Source organism: Lepus europaeus, chromosome 12 (genome assembly GCF_033115175.1).
Source record: "Lepus europaeus isolate LE1 chromosome 12, mLepTim1.pri, whole genome shotgun sequence".
NCBI classification, from domain to species: domain Eukaryota; kingdom Metazoa; phylum Chordata; class Mammalia; order Lagomorpha; family Leporidae; genus Lepus; species Lepus europaeus.
The window spans coordinates 52,934,481-52,948,251 of record NC_084838.1 but is presented as its reverse complement, the minus strand read 5'-3'; the positions used below and the strand labels follow the sequence as shown (position 1 = coordinate 52,948,251).

The 13,771-nt window shown below is 38.6% G+C and overlaps 1 pseudogene; it reads right to left on the bottom strand.

Moving 5' to 3' along the window:
* Positions 1-212: 212 nt before the first annotated feature.
* On the bottom strand, positions 213-6,304 carry LOC133771000 (large ribosomal subunit protein uL3-like; annotated as a pseudogene).
* Positions 6,305-13,771: the final 7,467 nt, after the last annotated feature.

The following is a 13,771-nucleotide window of genomic DNA, read 5'->3' as shown; positions in this document are numbered from 1 at the left end:
TGTTTAAATATTTTAGAAAATTATTTGCCAAAATACACTAGGATTTGATTTTATTAAAAAAATTAAAGGTTGAGAGTCTATATACCAAATAAGAGAACTTGGAGAGGGTTTGACAACTGTTAATGATTAGTAATATGATGCTCATTTTCTTTTTTCTAGCTGGAAAGTCACTTTTATTGTGATACCACTAGCTGTACAGTTTGTTCCTGACATTATGATCCTCCTTCCTTTGTGATTCTGTCTTCTTTAAATGGTCCCATGAATGCGTTCTTCTCCTCCACAGTCTGGAAGCAGACATGGCCAAATTTGGAGGTTGTGTCAATGAACTTAAGATCAGTCTTCTCCAGGACCTGCTGTTTGTTCTGCATCAGGAGGGCCTTACCGAAAGTGAGCACTTGCTTCTTGATCCCCACTCTGCAGCCTCTCAACCTGACTGGTCATTTCACCATAATGGACAAAGACGCCAAAAGGCCGATGCTCTTGGTCAGACAGGTTGTAGTAGGTGGAGATACTCTTCTTGATCATTCTGCCATCCTTGATCAGGTAGCCCTGCCCAATCCTGTAGATCCTCTTGTTGACCTCCATGGGGTGATGGTAGCCTTTCTGCTTAGCCTGTGCCACAGAGAAGGCCACACAAGCAGAGTGACACATCCCAGTACAGACTACTTTGTACAGCCCTTGGTGGGTCTTGTGGGGCAGCTACTTGTTGTGCCAATGGCTGGTGACCCCTTGGTAGCCTTTGCCTTGGTCACTTCCACTTCCATGACATAGATAATCTTGTTCTGACCAAACACCAAACACCTGGCTCATTGCCAAGTAGAGAAAAAGGTCTTCTTCGACTTATGCCAGTACTTGTAAAAGCACATTTTGTACTCATCACTGATACGTGGATGGTCTTGGAGATGCTGAGGCCTCAAGGGGTTTCCACGTAGCCCATGATGCCTACAACCACCAGAGGTGGTGTCTCTACCGTGGTTGCTGCCTTCACAACTTCCCTCTTGTTCATTTTGGATCTCCATCTATCAACTTCCAGCATGATATGTTATGCTGGCTTTGGTGCCCAGGAAGGCCATGTGGTGGGGTTTGAAGGAATCCTCCTGGGGGAAGCTCTTCACCTTCCTTCACTTATTGCAGCATGTGTGTTTATATACATCTATAAAGTAAGTATACACTCATATATGTGTGTATGTACACGTATATGTCTAAATTTAGATATCTTGAGTTCATGCCGACAGGATGGATGCTGATCTATCCTCACTGGGTTCTTGCCTCTTCCATTCCATGTTAGTTTGCCCCCTTGTCCACAGTGAGAAGACCCTGGCTCCCAACAACTTTGATATATTTACTCATCTTCTCAGTCTTATAAGAGAGTTAAAGTAGTTTCAGAATTGCTTTGCCAATATCACTTGATAACAAATATATCAAAAATATTTCAGGATGTGTTTGCTCTTCTCTACCCCTACCCATTGCCCAAAGCTGAGGTTATATAGTAAAATACTGCAATTATAAGTTATTCAGTCAGGCCATCTTTGTCATCCCATCACTGCAAGAGTTTTGCTATATTTTTCTCTGGAAATAAAAGTGAATTCACTTTTGTAGTTTGCTTCAGTTTTGTCTTTTCCCCTTTCTTATCCCTTTTTGATTTGTGCTTATTCTTTTTTTTTTAAGATTTTATTTATTTGACATTTGATTTTATTTATTTATAGACAGTGAGAGAGAGACAGAGAGACAGAGAGAAAGGTCTTCCATCTGCTGGTTCACTCCCCAAATGGCCACAACGGACAGAGCTGGGAACCTCTATGTGTATTTATTTTATAGATGGGTATAAATACACATGCTGCAAATACATTATAGGTGTCTGTATGTGTATGTCTTTGTACCCACATATATTTCCTACCTCTGTCCACAGGAAGACCTAAGGACAAGATACCGTAGTAGCAATGGACCTACCGCATGCAGAGATATCAGTCTGTAATAGTATTCCCAATAAAGGGACCCAGGACTCCTAGCTTCCTTGCCACCACTCTTCACTCAGCTGTTCAAACTAAAACTTGAATTAGTTTTAAAAAATTTGAAGCCAGGAACCAGGAGCTTCTTCTGGGTCTTCCACGTGGGTACAGGGCCATCTTCTACTGCTTTTCCAGGTCATAGCAGAGAGCTGGGTTGAAAAAGGAGCAACTGGGACTAGAACTAGCGCCCATATGGGATGCCGGCACTGCAGGCGGAGAATTAACCTACTGCATCACAGCGCCAGCCTCAATTTATGCTTGTTCTTTAAATATATAGAATACTAAGCCGGTGTCAAAACTACAATAGGGAATCTCAAACAAGTGTCACATCCTTCTGTGTCCCTTCCCTTTATTCCCTTGTAAGTAACCAACTTCACAATTTCTGATTTCTTCTGTATTTCTTTTTGTAAAGATATGCAAATGAAGGTATGGTCATCTTCATCTTTTTCACACCAAAGTTTCCTTACTGTATATATTCTTCCCCAGACTTTTAATCACTTAACTATATCTCTGGGAAATCGCTTCCTATTAGTTCATGGAGAGCTTCCTCATTTCTTCTTATAGCTGTGTGGAACTTAGAGAACAACAATGAGCTACAGTTGCAGTGTTGGGGGTGGGGTAGGCAGGGAGCTACTGCTCTATGATGGGAAGCAAGATAGAGTTAAAATATTTTTTATTTTTTTCTGGGTTGTGATGTATAACTTACTGTACTTGCCTATCCCCTAAGACAGCTTTCAGATAGGGCCATTTTTCTATTCTATTGAGTATGTCCTTTTGCTAAAAGAGGTTTGAAAAAGTGGCACAGGATGGTTGAGTTTGAGTAACAGAACATTAATGAGTTCGTTCATATGGTGATTCATGTCAAAATTCTATTTCAAATGCAGCTAATGGCAGGGAATCCTTTCAGTCAGACTAGGCTGCAGGAAGGGGGCAGTGGGTATTGAAACTCCTGTCCTCTGGAGATTTTAAGGCTGGTCTTATACAGGGAGATTTCTCACCCACAGCAGGAGAGGCTGCAAAATTTGCAGTGAGCAGAGCCAAGGACTTGCCACTGCATCACTATTGCAGGGGCAGCCTGGGATCCACAGGGTTAGGGACAGACGTCAGAGCCGGTTTATTGTGCCAGAATGTGAGAACTGGAGATGAAAGGAGACCCAAACATTTCAAGAATAAACAGGGAGGGACTCAGGATGATCTTCCAGCTAGACAAGGCCTGTTATTCACAGCTTCTTTTGAAGTTCTGGTTGGGGTGTGGTGGGTCATCTGAGACACAAACACACTGAAACCCAAGGCCCAAGGTAGGATGGCATGGAAAAGGTGCAGAGAGGGAGTAAAAGAGGGTGAAATATCAGTGCCAAGGGAAGATATTTGAATTTTACTTCTATGTTTTGCAAAGAGGTCTAGGATGGGATTTCTGGACAGTCTTGTTAAACATATTATAGAATACCCAAATTCAGACCCTGTGTGGAAACATCTGAAAGTTAAGCTATACTTTATTTTAAAGGAATTTATTAATACCTTAGATTTCAGGGTTACAACAAATGCATGATAATTACTACAACATAATTCTCATCAATTTTCATGTAAATGTGTTATTAATACAAAAAGAACAGATTCATTGCAGTTCATAGAAGTAAACAGCACAATGATCCTTCCTCTCTTGCTCCATCCCCCTCCTTCCTCCTCTTTCTTCCTTCTCCCCCTCCTTTTAAAATTTTTGATGTAACTAATTTTTTAAAATTTATTTATTGACAAACAGTAATTATACATATTTATGGGGTACAATGTAATATTTCAATGCATGCATATATTTTAATGCTTGTATTAGGATAATTAACATCCATCACCTCATTTATTCAAGGTTTCTGTGTGAGATGTAACATTTTTATTTTACATTCTGGTCAAAAGCTCAGGTGGTAAATGTAAGTAACTTAGCTCTTCACAATTTTAAAAATCTTAGATGAGTAGTGATTCAAAGATAATTAAAAGAAAGGACAGATATCTAAATAATTTTTTCTTTTCATAATACAGAGTTAATAACTTATAGCTTGATAAATTGCAAAACATCTCTCCTACTTCTTTCTTTACTCCTTTCCTCTTTTACTGTTGAGTTTGTGACAAACCTCTAAAATAAAACATGAAAGCCCAAACAGAAATATACTTAATTTAATTTGTTAGAGAGCTATATGTAGAGTGAAAAAATAAAAAGGAAATTAATTTTCTTGAAATTTTCAGATAGTTATAACTTTTTTTCTGAGCTAAAAATGTATAATTAACAAATAATAACTATATATTTGTGGAATACAGTGAGATTTTATATATATATATGCTTTTCCAAGTTTATTTTTGTACAGTTTTGCTTAAATTTCTGGTACTATGAATGCCTTTGGCTGTCAGATGAAGCCTAGGATGCCTTGAAATGTTTGTTTATTTATTTAGAAGGAGAGAGAGAGAGCATGAGAGAGTGAGAGTACACTCTCACTCTTCAGGTCACTTCTTTTTTTTTTTAAGGTTTTATTTAGTTTATTTGAAAGGTAGAGTTACAGACAATGAGAGGGAGAGACAGAGAGAGGTCTTCCTTCCGTTGGTTTACTCCCCAATTGGCTGCAACAGGTGGAGCTGAGTCGATCCGGAGCCAGGAGCCAGGAGCCAGGAGCTTCTTCTGGGTCTCCCACATGGGTGCTGGAGCCCAAGGATGTGGGCCATCTTCTACTGCTTTCCCAGGCCATAGCAGAGAGCTGGTTTGGAAGTGGAGCAGCCGGGACTAGAACCAGCGCCCATGTGGGATGCCAGCACCACAGGCAGAGGTTTAATCTACTGCGCCACAGTGCCAGCCCCTCCAGGTCACTTCTTAAATGCTGAAACTGGGCTGAGCTGAAGTCAGGAGCTGAGAACTCAACTCAGATCTTCCTCATGGGTGGTAGGAACTCAATTACTTGAGCCATTAGTTGCCTCTCAGGGAGACAGCGTTGGGTACTGAACAGAGTTACGCCAATACTGGACTTGGAGATCTTAACTTCTAGGCTATACATCTATCCCCAAATAACAATTTTTAAGTGGATAAAATGAAATACACAGACTATAGAAGAAGCCAATTGTATTGAAATGTATAGCTGTCAAAGTTTTTAAATTGATATGTTAATATGTATACTCTTTAAAATTAACACATCAAATAACAAGGAAGTAACTGGTTCATAATAATGAGTAATATGATTCCGATGAGTATAAGCAATATTTTGTGTTATTGGCAACAATGTTATATGATATGAAAATCTGAGATTTATGTTGGTGAAAAAGTCCGAGTTACTGTTATCATTGATCTGGTTTGTGGTTTAACTCATGGTTGAAAGAGATTCCAATTAGTGAAAATAAATCCAAAAATTTTCCTATTCAAGTTCATAGAATCCTTGAGTTTTAGGGGTTAAGGACTTAAGAACCTTTGCTTTAAGGAATTATTGTATTTTATGATATCTTAATGTAATATGGGCCAATGATAATAAACATGCTCTCCTGAGTTAGTATGCCACCATTCCAATGTTTTTACAATTTTAGTAACTGCATTTTTCTTTTCTAGAAATTTTATTTAAAAAGTCTGCCTACTAACTTTTGTATCTCCTTTACTGTAATACATTTATTTTAAAATTTATTATAACATTCATGTTTATTTTTATATTCATATATACTGTAACATTTAATATTTTTATTTTCTTAAAATTTATTTTTTCTACTGACTTTCATCGATATAGGTTGGTTTCATTGTGTGTTCTGTTCATTTTGGTTGTGAACAACAAGTGCCTGCATACCTTACCCATGGAAATCCTTTGAGGCCTGTGTTTAAAGTGACTTTTCTCTAGAAAGCATCTATTTTTATTTCTACTACCACCAAACCAGTAGTGCTTTAACTAATTTTCCACATGGATATTTGTTGTAAATGTCCACACAGTCATTGTGACTAGTTCCTAAAATCTACGTGAGTACACGATTATAGTTGGCAATTTTTCTCCATAATTTTTTTTTCTCTACCCAGGTAACAAAAAAGGATGAGACAGAAAAATATCTCCATGTCCCTTTGAAGGTATGGTCTTTTAGAAATCTCAGCTTTAGAGTTTTTATCCCTCACCTTATTGGCTTCGTGGTTCAAGGTCTACTGTGTACCTGTAGATGCTCACAAAGTCAACTGCTGGTTGAAGCTCTTCCTTAGCTCTCTGGTTACATGTTGTTGTCGTTGTTATTACTTTTATTGTTATTATTTCCTGACTTCCAATTATTTCCAAGTTTTCTACCAACTCAGCCATGTATGAGTTTATAAAAAATACTTTATAAAGCTTTTATTCTTATTTATTTTTTGGTGACATTCTCTACTGGCAAAATTTCTTTGAGATTAAACACCATATTGTCACATTTAGTTCTGACATTCTGTCTAGTATAATCTTAATTTTTATAGTAATCCTGTGAAGTAGCTCTGTCTCCTTTATATAATATAAATATGGAAAAGAGAATAAGCAAGAACAGCTAAACTGCTCAATGTTATACTTCAAGTCTGTGGCAAACTGGGGCTTAAAACTGTCTGGTAGGCATAGGTCACCACAGCTCATGATCCTTCTATTCTGTTCCTCTGGTGTTCCTCGATGTTGCATTATGGCATGCACATCATACTGCAACAAAAATCTGTTCTGGCAGAGTTTTGTCTGTTTCATCCTCTCATATGCACTTAAGTATCAATAGTAGAGCTGTCACAGGTCAATAAATATTCATTGGATCAGCAAATAAATGAATTTTATGTTACCACATAGTCTTCATAATGCTAATTTTTATGCTGTGTGATCTACCATTGAGTGAATTAATCAAGAATCTCTCTTTTTTTTTTTTCCCCCCCTTGGTGGACGATTGTGTTTTTAACTTGCTTTAAAAACAGAAGAAAAGAAAACATCTCTATATAAGAGGATGTCAGGAGCAAAAATTCTTGGGAACTGATCACTTATTTTCTTTTGCTGTACTGTCTCTGTCCCATATTGTCTGAATCCTTTTCAGTATTTTTGTTTTGTTTTAAATCAAGTCATATCACAAGGTTCCTAAATTCCAGCTTTCCATATTGGGCTTATGGGCTCCTTGCTCCTTGTTCTGAGAGCCTTGGAAGTGGCTCCCTTTCATCTCCTGCACTGCTCTTTGTAGAGATTAGTCACAACAGCAACGTGATCTTAGGCATGTCTTCTGTTGTGCAGCTGACCATGAAGCAAAGTAAAAGGGCAAACTATTTATAAATCAAGCGGTTACAGGTGCAGAGAATAGATAAGAGTTTAGCTTTGTCCAGGTTGGGAGACCATTCTTAACTAAATTTCCTTGTTTGCACTGTTGTAGTCTTGGCTCAAGGTTTTAAAAAATATGTGAAGTTACTCCCACTTAAACTGCTTGGGATGTCTATCATTGTCAGAGTTCTTATCATTGGGTAATTTTTTTTTTTTTCCAATCAACAACTAAGCACCTGCTACTAACACCATGCTCGGAGGTGATAAAATTAGCAAGGGAAAGCAAAAAAGTCAGCATATACAAGCATACCTTCTATGACTGATACACGTGCAGGCACCAACAGGAGCATCGTGTGGAGAACTGCACCCCTTGTGCAGGCGAGGAAGACCAACAGCTGGTGCTGCTCTCACCTTCCACAGTTATCTCCAACGATCTTGCCAGACTCACTCTTCCTCAACACTCTTCTTTGTCTTTTTTCCTCCCAGCCTGGGTTAGTTTCTATTAATTGTTGGTATATGTTAATTATTGTTACAATTAAGAGTCATTTTTTCTCCAGGAAGGAAGAACAGCAGATTTGGTTCTATCTCTTTCTCATCCAGGTGATCCTTGTATTTGTCATTCAGCATGCACCAAGGGAGCACCTTTCTCAGTTTTGTCCCTGAGATGCTCACTTTTCTGTTTCATATACTTTACTCTCAAAATTCTTTGACTTTTCTTTTTAAAGATTTATTTTATTTATCTGAAAGGTAGAGTTACAGATACAGAGAGGGAGAGACAGAGAGAGAGAGAGAGAGAGAGAGAGAGAGCGAGAGGTCTTTCATCCACTGGTTCATTCCCCAGATAGCTGTAACAGCTGGAGCTGGGCCAAGCAGAACCAGGAGCCAGGTGCTTCATCCGGGTCTTCCACATGGGTATAGGTGCCCAAGCACTTGGCCCATCTTTTGCTGCTTTTCCAGGCATGTTAGCAGGGAGCCAGATTGCAAGTAGAGTGGCTAAGACTTGAACCAGTGCCCATCAGTGGCTTAACCTGTTACGTCGCCAGTGCCCCAAATTACTTTTATTTACTTGCTTACTTACTTACTTATTGATTTGTATTTTTGCCTTCTGCCACCATGGTCTCTATTGCTTCTCAAATTATTGACATATTGAATATGTCAGTATTTGGTAGATTGGTTGTTCATACCACAAATTCAAAATTTTTATCTTACACAGCTTTCTAAAACAATGTGTAAAAATTTTCCCAATTCTTTTGAGTTCAAGGGTAAGATTTTATTTAAGTACTTTTGTATTTTTCATGTAGAATGGAGTTTCATTGGTCTATTTAAAAATATTTATTTGAAAGCACAGTGACAGAGAGAGAGATAGGGGTGGGGGTGAGAAAGAGAGTGAGTGATCTTCCATTTACTGGTTCACTCTCTAAATGGCTGCAACAGCCAGGATGTGCCAGGCCAAAGGCAGGAGCCAGGAACTCAATCAATGTTTCCCACATGGATGGCAGGGGACCAAGTGCTTGGGTCATTCACTGTTGTCTTCCCAGGCACATTAGCGAGAAGTTGAGTCAGAAACTGAGCAACGGGGACTTGAACCAGCATGCTATGGGATGAAGGCATCACAAGCAGTGGCTTAACACACTGCATGACAACACCGGTCCCAACTTCAAAGGTCTATAATTAGATTTAATGCTTTAATATTTGCAAAATAATATTAAAGTGCTAAAGTTTATAAATATTGGTCTACCAAAGGTTTGCTTTTTTCCAGCCCTTTTCATTTACTTTCTTTGTTTACTACAATCATATATTCATTCTTTATTTCTAACAAAAAAATTCCAAAACATTATCTTTATTCCTAATACTTTGCAGACAGAGTGTACACAACCTTCTAAGATGTGGACTGTGCTATAGCAGATGGGAAGCTATGGTATTCAAGCACATCAAGAAACAAGAACTAGTTCTGTACTCTTCTACACGTGTGTTTCATGAGGGCTTTGACTCTCTCTGACATCTGTGAAACAGCTATAACCATGGGATAATTTTGTTACTGATTGACATTTTATGCACTGAGGCCTTCAGCTGCAGTGACAGTTACATTGACTATTTTACAGCTTGAGTAAGACAAAGTATCTGAGCTGAGGCTCAATGTGATGCATTGAGAAAACTGTTTTATGGAAACAACTCCCAGCCGTCCTGACCCTAGTCAGTGACTTTCAGATGTATTTGGTGATATTTCCTACCTGGTATTTCTTAGTGTGACTGGACTGAGTTGAATAAATGTCCATTGAGCGCCCACTAAGAACTTTCCTAGAGCCAGCACCTATGGCACCAGCCTCCCATATAGGTGGCAGTTCAAGTCTTGGCTGCTCCAGTTTCTTTTTTTTTTTTTTTAACTTTTATTTAATGAATATAAATTTCCAAAGTACAGCTAATGGATTACAATGGCTTCCATCCCCCCACCCCCATAACTTCCCTCTCCCCCTCCCTCTCCCCTTCCATTCACATCAAGATTCATTTTCAATTATCTTTATATACAGAAGATCAATTTAGCCTATATTAAGTAAAGTTTTCAACAGTTTGCACCCACACAGAAGCACAAAGTGAAAAATACTGTTTGAGTACTAGTTATTGCATTAAATCATGATGCACAGCACATTAAGGACTGCTCCATTTCCGATCCAGCTCCCTGCTAGTGTGCCTGGGAAAGCAGCAGAGGATGGCCCAAGTGCTTGGGCCCCTGCACCCACGTGGAAGACCCAGAGGAAGCTCCTGGCTCCTGGCTTTGGATTGGTGCAGCTCCAGCTGTTGTAGCCATTTGGAGAATGAACCAGTGGATGGAAAATCGATCTCTCTCTCTCTCTCTCTCTCTCTCTGTATCTAATGCTGCCTTTAAAAAAAGAGTGTTTCTGCATTAAATTTGATTCAGAGATGGACTATAATATGGATGGAGAGCCCTCAGAGGGACAGGAACACACTCAAGTTGGCAAGAGAATGCAGGAGCTTGGGGTGGCTATGATCCTAGGCATATTTCAGGTATTGGGGAGGTTTGGGGGGAAATAAGTTAGAGAATGAGTTCTGAAAGTTTTTTTAAGACAATAAAAGCATATACCTCTTTTTTTAAACCCTAACTTTAGAAAATATGTATTTATTTTGTTTTACTTAATGTGGGAGTTGGGAGGAGCGGGTACCTTCCATTTGGTGGTTCATTCCCTAAATGCCCAGAAATGGCTGGGACTGGTCCAGGCTAAAGCCAGAGGCTCGAAATTTCATCCAGGTCTCCCAAGTGTGTGGCAGGGGCTGAAGCATTTGAGCCATCATGTTCTTTCTGTCTCAGATACATTGGCAGGAAGCTGGATTGGAAGTGGGGTAGCTGAGACTAAAACTGGCAACCTGCACTCTGGCATGTGGGTGTCCCTAGTAGTGGCTTAGTCGGCTCTACCACAACACCTGCCATCCTGGAAAGGTTTTGAATACTTGGCTGGGAATGGCAAGTTGTGTAAGACTGATATGATATTTACTGAAACTCTTCCTTCAGTAATGAGTCCGGGCCTGGTGAGGCTCTGAGGTACTTTGAATGGATGCCTGCAAACACGTGAAATGTTGGAGGATAGATTTCATTTGATTCCTCGCTGCCATCAGGAGGGAGTAATTTGAATTGTGCTGCCTAAAGTCCTTGAGCAGCAAGTTCTGTTCAGCAAGTTCTCTACTGGAAAGTCTTTGAGTTTGTGAGGGGCCATAATCAGTCCAGACTCCCATCCAGCTCCCAAATCACAAAATTTTTCCTTTGTTTTCTGTTTGCATCTTGCAGTGCTTCAGGTTATAAATGGAACACAAAGACCATATAGATACTCCCCTTTTCATTTTAGAAATGATGTCTGTTGAGGCAGGGCATAATAGTTTTTAAGGTCCTTTAAGCCCCTTTGTTTCATTTTGGGATTACAGTCATGTCAGAATTTCAAAAGGATGCAAAGGTCAAGTTCAGTCTACTAGAAAAAAGTCCACAGGTTGGGAGACCTTTATGCCATTGTCTCTGCTTTAACTTTTTAATGAAGGTACTGATGGTTTTAGGCCTAATTCTGTCCTAATTGGATGGAGATAGGGATACAGTGGTGTTCATTCAAGATCAGATACAATAAATCCCAAAATATTAAATTTTTGTTCTATCTTTGCTTTTAACAAATATGTCTTAAGCACTCACTGTGTGTGGGGCACTGTGCTAATTCTGGTCAAGGATTAGAGAGATATAAACATATATCATCCCATATGCCTTTTTGTCACATCAAGATTGGCAAGTTTTAAATTCTTTCTCTGGGACATGAGGGTTTTTATTCCTGTTTCTCTTCTCCACTGTTTCTTAAAATTAGAATCTGTTTATCCTTTGACCATGTGAAAGATAAAGGAAAATGGTTTTCCGACTGAACTGTTTCAGAATAGGTTTGAATAAATTAGTGAAAGCATAATAATGTCTTTATCTTGAATGGAGTAACTTGCATGTTATGAGGCATGCCACATACTTGTTTCTGAGAGGTTTTTATAATAAGACAAGCATGGTTTGTGGCTGGTGTTTTGAAGATGGTGAGTCAGAGTTGCAGTCACTTTACTATAGCTGATCAAGGAGCAGAACTCAGTTGGAGAGTGGGATCTGTTGCCCTTCCCCATGCAGTGTGCTTCCTTCATAAATGTCAAGGGCAGCTGGATGTTGCATTCTTTTCAAATTCCAAAAGCAACATTCAGCAGTTGAGGCTGTTTGAAGACATATATGCACATTCTGATTGCCATGTAAACCACATCAAATACATTTTCAAGTTGTTTATTTTTCATTAAGGCTTCTTTTGTGCATACAGTTTTGAAATCTTTGATGTAATTGACATTTGTTTTACTGTAAAATTTGTTTTTAGAAGAACCAGAACTTCCTGATTTTAGTGCAGTAGCATATATTGATTAATTACTATGTGTCAGGCACTTGCTACATGTTTGACCTTTTGAAATTGTCACAACAGCCTTGTGGGACAAAGCTGTTGTTCATAGATCAGAAAATTGAGACATAGAAAAGGTAAGTGACTTGTCCCAAGTTACACAGCTAGCAAATTATGAAAACTGGGATTTAAACGTGGGTTGACTGGCTCCAGAGCCTGTGTTTTTAACAGCACAGCATTATAATGTCCTGTCTTGGCTCTGTACCAATGACTATATGACCTTTCTTAGATTACTAATGGTTTTGGTGTTCAGAGTCATCATGAAAGAGAATTCACTGGACAGTGTGTTTACTGAGCAGTATCTCTGGTTTGCATGCATGTCTAATTAATGCTCACAACAACCTCACACATAGGTACTATTATTATCATTCTCACTTTACTTATAGGAAAATCAAGACTTAGAGAGATCAGGTAATTAAAAGTGACATAGTTGGTGTAAGGATGAGAGTCAAACCTAAGATTTTAGTGAACAGACTTTACTGGCTTTCTTTTTCAAGGGCTTATGCTATTTAAACTTCCACACATTGAATCCTGGCTTTTTATTTTAAGTCCTAATGGCATTATGTTTGCTTCATAAGGCTTTCATTTATAGTTCTTCCAAGAAGTGATCTAGTCTACAAATGGCTGCAAATGTTTGGGAACCATTGACACAGATGATAGCAGTTGTAACAATGAAACATTGTGCTATTAATATTATATTATTATTTTTTGAGATGTCACATGTGTAGCAAACAGGATGTAACCGGACATGTTAGGCAAGCTGTTGCTAACCTTGAAGACTACAGGGGATTAAGTTCTCATTATTGCTCACAGTTAGTCCCCAAATATCGTGTATGTGCAGTTTCTCAATTTCTTCAGTTTGGCAGGAAGTTTTAAAGAACCAAACAGCATGCCCTTCCGCCCCTGGCATATTCATAAGCTATTTTGGGGTGAGTCATTGGAATTCTGTGGTTTGTATATCCTGAAGAGAGAGAGAGGAGACACTGTATAGTTAGAATTTATTTGAAACAGCTAGTTGGGAAAAAATCCTTTGATAAAAGTTTAGCATGAGGTAAAAAAACATCTGGAGCAGGATCTTTCCGTTTCTATAAAGATTCTTCTCATATTCATATCTCTGGAATTGTCCCATGAATTTAATTCTTCAGCCTATGCATATCCCTAGCTTAACCCAGGGTGTACAGAAGCTCTGATCTGGTGGTTAGTTGAAGTAATTCACAGGGAATAAACAACTGGCTGAATGAATCTTTTTATTTTTGGAGTCTCTATTCCCTAATTTTAAAACACTGCTCTAACTTTGATAGAGTGTGGATATGTGAAAATACAGAGGTCAAGCCACAACTCTGAGACCTATTGGATAATATCACTCATATTATAATTGTGGATTGTAATTCAACCATTACAAGAGTAAAAAATAAATGGATGGCAATCAAGAGAGTCCAAGTGAGAATTCCAGTAATTAAAACACATTTTTGCCTGTCAGAAAAAGAAACTGATTATTAAAGGAAAAAGGAAGAAAATACAAGTTAGTTGGATATTTACCATATGCCAG